Here is a 6,766-nt window from a genome sequence, read left to right on the forward strand (position 1 = left end):
TTTGCTCAAGGAGAAGGGGACTGGGAGCCAAGGCACATTTTATAGGCTTGTGAGTTCCCAGCGTCACGAAGGGAGTGGAGCGATAAGCTCCATCGGCTGGTAAGCTAACAGCTCCTTCCCTCTGCTCTCCCTCCCCTTGTATGTCATTCGTTGCCAGCAGCAGGCACTTTCAGGAGCTGTGGAAAGCATCACAGGGAAAATGAATTCTCATCTCATTTATGTTGAGAGATTTGTTTAATATTGTCTTTCTTTAAGTTTCATTATTGTGCATCCTTTTTTTAAATAGTCTATTTGCCCCGTGTTTGCAGTTCTAATCAGTGTTCTAATCAGCTGGCTTAGTTGGAATTCCCAGGACTGAGGCTGCCTTTTTTATTAAAGCTCTTTCCAGACGAATTTATTCCAGATCAATTCAGACCTCCTTTTTTTTTGCTGCTCTCTTTTTATTTAGTACACACTTTCCTTGAAACCATTCTGTAACTTACAGATTTAGAATAGTGACTCTTTCAGACAAACAAATACATTCTGCTGCTCTCTAATTTCACTTTTCATTCTGTAACATGTAATTGATATCAAGAAATATTTATAAGCTATTTGCATGTCCAGCAGTTACTGATTTTTAGTGAAACAGAATGCAACCCTAAACATAGGTGTCCCTAGTTATGGGTAAAATATTAGTGGTTTGTTTTCTTTGTGTCTTTGAAAAAAAAAAAGTTATTTTCCCTGATTTGCATGTATTTCATGCTTAGTACTGTTATTATTTTGAGCAACCATTATTTTGATATGCAGTGATTTCTATAACGGTATAAAAAGGTAAATGATGAAATTTAACACCCAATGTTTTCAAATCCAAAATCGGTTTTCTTGTTAATATGTTAACAACAGCTGGCATTGGGAATGCATGTTTTATGCAAGGATTGATTGCAAGGGACTTCAACTAACAAACCTTTGTTATTCAATAGGCTGCAGTCTTAAGGGAGAAAATGTGTTTTAGTGCCAATCTTTCATGTTTCAACAATTTAGAGCTGCTACTTGTCATCAGCAGAGGTTTCAATTGTATCACAGCAGTGGGAGCTATTCAATGTCCCTATCAGCAATGACACATTCAGTACTTTTTTAAACAAAAGCTTCAAACAAAAATCAAATACTCCTGTGTACCACTTCCTCCCTGATGTATTTACCCAGTGGAAGCAGTGCTTGCATTTTAATTGTCAGGTTTTCACTGCAGTTTTAATTTGAATGAATGTAATTGTGGCTATTTCTGTATGAGCTTTTACCAACTTATCCCAGCCCAAGCAGCTGCCCACATCAGGCTTAGAAGCTTTGCAGAAAACCACAGAAGCTCTGCTGTAAATCACCTGGTGCTACAGCCTGTCTAAAACCCACCCATGCACTGCAGATGCTTGTAACAGGAAAGTCACTGCAGTGAATCCCACAGTTCCATTTTGAATTCGAAATCTTCCAGCTGCCTCTTCTTTCTTCCTCTCCCTGGAGGCGAGCCTGAAGAAAGGCATGGTAGACAATCTCTGTGAGTTTGAGAAATGAAAACATTCAATTGCTGGTTCCAAAGAGTGAGGAACAATGGGACTGACTAGTTACAGCAGAGTTGGACACTCAGCTCTTAATTCCAGCAGCTTCACTCAAGATTTTCACATGGCTGTAAGCCAGAGAGTACAAACCCAGCCCTGTGCCCTTTACCATTTCACCTTTATGCCCAAGCTAAGAACTCCAGACTTTATTTTTTTATTAAGCTGATGTGTTTTTCACATTTGTACACCAGTTGCACAAGTGCCCCACATTTTTCTGTTGCTTCCATCATCTCTCCCAACCTCAGCTCTATTTCTCTTTTCCCTTCATTTTAGCAGAGACAGGCATCTTATTTCTAGCACACAGTACTGACAAGCGTGCAGTAGAGTGTAAACTTACAGGAACAGAATCCTGTAGGGCACTGTGGTAATTTCCTCTGTATGAGGAGATAAAGGATCTGTGTTTGCACCACTTGCTGTAGTTCATGGAATCCCATTCTGGTCATGTTTCTAAATTCTGTCTCAGGTTTCCATGAAAATTGTGTAATATCCAGTAGTGCTGCAAACTAGGGACTGGATTTTGACTTTGAAAGCAGAAGTCTAATTTCTTGTTCTGGAATGAAGCTTGTTCTAGCTTTGCTGTGAAAAATTGTTGGCCACTGCACTCCAAGTGTTCAGGAGAGACCATTCCCATGTCTTTCCCTAATCATCTATGGTCCCCCCAAGGGAATTTGTTCTCAATGCATTCCTAGTCACAATGTGAGAAGACAGTACAAGGTAACATCTCCTTATTCTAGCAGAACTATAGGTAAACCGAGTCCTTGAGACTTACTTTAAACACAAATCAGGAAGCTTTTTGTAGTCTGTGTTTGTGAAATGTCAGCCAGGCCCCCAACACAGGAGTGTCAGCTTTGCAGTGTAGAAATCAAAGTCTCATTGATTCTGTCTTCCTCTTCAGAGGTATGCTGAGAAAATAAGTCTTCCCTGTAGGGAAATTTTTATATACTATGCTCCTCCCCATCCCCTCTCCTCCATAAATGAGAAGAAAAAGTGTGGGGTACCATTAGCATAAAAGGACAACCTAGATTTTTTAATTAGTCATTTGCTCAGTAAGATGGATGTGATCAGCCTGCAGCATATATCTGAAACTGGCAGAAGAGGTGGCTGAATATCTGGACTTGTTTTGTTTTGACAAGTGGAAAACTGAACAGCACCGGACAAATGTTGGGCAGCTGGATCAGTCTCCCATGGGGAATATTTATAAATCCTTTTGGAGATGACTAAATATTTGCTAGAATAAATTCTCTGTGTTCTGGTTTTCATTCTTACTGAAACCGCAGAGAAATAATTGGAGCAAAACCAGATTTTCGTACATCCAAAGGGCTACAGCAAAAAATAGGGTGATCTGCCCTTGCTAACATTTTACTAAACTAAATAAGAAAAGATGTTGGGCAGCCAGTCATTAATTGGATCTTATCTATAGAGGAAACTCACATATATATAGTGATGTCAGCTGTGCTTTTCCATCGAAATTTGTATTGGTTACACATGTACTGCTTGAAGTTTAGTCAGCTGGAGGCCATCAGCATTGAGTTTCTCAAAAAAGTTCCACAGCAACTTTGGTGAACACATTTGTGTTAATAACTTCTGAGTAGCATAATCTGCCTGACTGGGATGCACCTTATGCAAAGGAGTAGTACAAAAGACAATGATCTGTGTTTTTTCTCAGTCTCTCATAGACAATAGAGGGTAACTGTGCTGGTGTTTTCTTCCAGAACTGTTACAGGTATTTGTTATCTTATGTTAACTTTTGGCCATTCCAGTTTATGCCTATTTGCAGTTGGAATGTTTAATTTTCCACTCTGTAAGGCTACTCAGTTTTAGAGTGACTTTCTTCTGGCCATCTGCTGTCTTCTATTTCCTGATGGTCATTTGCTCTTTTGCTTTTCCACTGACAGCTACTTTGTACTTTTAAACTGCGGTTAATCTTGTCACTATTAGCAGCTCCCCATTCCCAGCTTCACAGAAACACTAGTAAATCGATAAGAAATATCCAATGTGTGAACAGAGAAGTAGCTGTGATTGTCTCTACTTCTTCCTTTGTGTTATACAGTTTGAAGCTGTTTTTTCACAGTTCCAGCTTAGCTGGCTCCTACTTAGCCAGAGCAGAAGCTTAGCTCCTGACTTAGCATCTTGACTAGAAGGTAGATTTAGAAGTTATTCTTAGTTGTTTATGAGATTATGATTTAATTTTCTACAGGTCTTCTGATGTGCTTGAAGTTTTGTTTGAAATTTTTCTTTCACTAAATTTTTCTGTGTGCTATGAGAGTGAGAGACAGAGAATATCATCATCATTGCCCAAATAGGGATTTGTGGTAAAACAGCAGCCTGCACAGTATCTCTGTTTAGCAGAAGTGATAATGGCATCATTAAGATGTTTTACAAGGCCTGTCCTCTGTCCTTTCTTTTGAATATAGAAGAGAGGGCATTGTGAAGTTTGCTTTTGGTTTTGGATTTGCTTGCTTGATTAGGCTTAGCCTAATTACCTCTTTCCCTGCCTCCTTCCTCCAGTGCCCTGCTGGAGGAAATGGTCCTTCAGCAGGAGCAGTTTTTATTCTTCAGATTTGATAGCTCCTGTTCATCAGTCAGTCATGAAAAGGTTTAGTTGGGGCAGCAGAATTTATGCAATTTAAGGGTGCTCGGCACTGCCCTATTTATCATGGCTGTGTGTTTGCATTGTGCTGCTCTCATGACAGTGCCAAACCACCTAGATCTTGAACAGTTTGCTTTTATTTGTGTAGCTTAAAACATAAGTGGAAGACTTAATAATTCTTTGATAAAACTTGAAAACTTCTGATAATTGTTTATTATTGCAAAAGTGTTATTCCTGTCACCAACTGCAAGTGACTCAGTAGGATATTTAGCAGCTTCACAAGCATCCAAGTAAGGATGTCGCAGCAAAGGGGAAAGACGAAAACCAGAAATATAGTGTGTGGCTCTTCATCATGGCTAGAGGGGGCCAAAGAGTGAGGAAAATCAGAGTCAAATAAATGATTACAGACAAGTTTTCTTCTGGAATATGATGCTGAGATGCAACTTTGCTGAACTATTTTTAGAATAAAGTAAAACTCAATATGTCTAGAGATGAGTTATGAGAAACAAAAAGTAAATAGAAATGAAGACTTATGAATTTCAGATAATACAAATTATTTTGTATGAGAAAACTTTTTTCTTCCTCAGTGAAAGATTTCTTCAGCCATTGAGAGTTTGATCTTCTGATCCTCCTGAAAGGCTAAATACATGTGTTTTCCATTGTCTTCAGCATAGCTTATCTCTCTGTTCTTTAGCTGCTACACATAGGACATGACTGAAGGTGCTAAATTGCTGGCATGGTGAGGTGCCTGTGCCAAAATGTAATTTGTAGGGCACAGTGTTTCTGTGAAAAGTAATTCTTATTCATTTGCTTTCCTGGTCAGCTAGGGCTTTGAGATGAAAATACATTATACAAAGTGTGATACTATCAATTTTTGGGAAGAAACAAAGTGGATTGATTCAAGTGGTTCTTCTACCTGACAGCAGTATATCTGGAGAAGAGGTAAAGGCAAAGTGAAATGGACCATGGTGTAATTAACATTTTCTTAGGTTATTTTGATTAGTCTTCTTTCCTGCTATTATTTTCCTCTTTACATTCTTTGTGACAGTTCTTGACACAAATTAATGGGCAACCTTCACTGATACTTTTTCCCCCCTAGCTGCTGTACATTCTCTATTTTCTCTAGTGGGGGACAATTTATTTGCAATTGTAAATCCAGGCACCTCTTCTGTTTCTTCTTTCTCCAACCTCTCAAGTGCCTGTCTAATGTCATGGTGAGATGAACTGACTTCTGTGTGTGCACTGAATACATGTTTGCCCATATTCTTCTCTTCTTTTAAGTTGCTTTAATAACTTTTTTAAAAGTTACATTTAATGACAGAATTATATATTGGATCTTGTAGGTTCAGAACCTACAGCCTTGAAATTAATGGGTAGCTGCTGTAGCCACCTGAAATTGCAACGCCACTGAAGTCAATTGAAAAGACACCTACTGGCAAAAAAACCATTTCCTCTGTCTCCTACAGGGCTCTTTCCAGCAGTTTGTTTCCTTACAAACATCCAAATTAAGGGGGATTTTACTGGTGACTACTTACTCAGTTATATACCTATATTGCATATAATAAACACACATGTTGCTTATAATTTACATACAAACTCTTACATAATAAAATGTGTGTTTTAAGGTCTGGAGCAAGTTGAAAAGACATGAATGGAACTGCAGTAATTCAGTGCTGAGTAATATCAGAAAATAAGATTTTCTGATAGCTTTACCCATGTTATTTATAGAGCATCAGTGACACAGCTGTGTTTCACTGTTACCTGAAAAGTGAAACAGATAGACTTTTTGACTTGTTTTTTTAATAACAGGAGATATCATCTTACCATTGTGGTATCAAGAGAATATTCTGTATTTTTTTCCTTAACTAAAATAAATTTTTTTATGGATTGATTTTATATAAAGCACTACAGGAAATCCACAGATTTAAAATACTATGTGGACAATATTTCTAAAAAGTAAAATATCAACTGATCTACTTTAGAAAACGAATTGGAATGTTTGTATGGAACTGTGTTCTGTCAGCATAGAAATATTTGGTTGCTCTTTGTTATACAAGAAAAAAAAGGAAAACCAGTACAAATTTACACATGATGTTACTATATTTTTATGACTTTTGACCAAAAATTACTTTACATTCTAAGTGCTAGAGCAGGATCAGAGTAAAGGGAATTTTGTAATTGCTTGTGTAGTGGGCACATGATAATTTAGAAAAGCTGTGTCTGCCAATGTGTAATAAATACAGGAGAGAACCTCTGGCAACATAGGAAACTTTTGTCTTTAAATATATCTATTTTGCATGGGAAGTAAAGGATAAAATGAAAATATTCTCAGCTATTCTCTCAAATGTGCAGTACCACTTATGTTCTCTTCTACATTTTGTAATTTGATTTGTGCCGTGCCGTTTTTAGAATCCAGGTTTTTCATCTGAGATAAAAGTGGAAAGGAGATCTGAACTTGGCTTTTCCACATTTTGAACCACTGTTGTGGCCTAAATGGTGACAATGTATTGTCATATCTTGTGCATTTGCCTGTGTGACTGTCAGTGGAAAAGAAATTGCTGTCAAAACTGATGCACAAGGATTATGTTAT

Source organism: Melozone crissalis, unplaced genomic scaffold (genome assembly GCF_028551555.1).
Source record: "Melozone crissalis strain CALT ecotype California unplaced genomic scaffold, PUWL_Pcris_2 ptg000006l_1, whole genome shotgun sequence".
Lineage (NCBI taxonomy): Eukaryota > Metazoa > Chordata > Aves > Passeriformes > Passerellidae > Melozone > Melozone crissalis.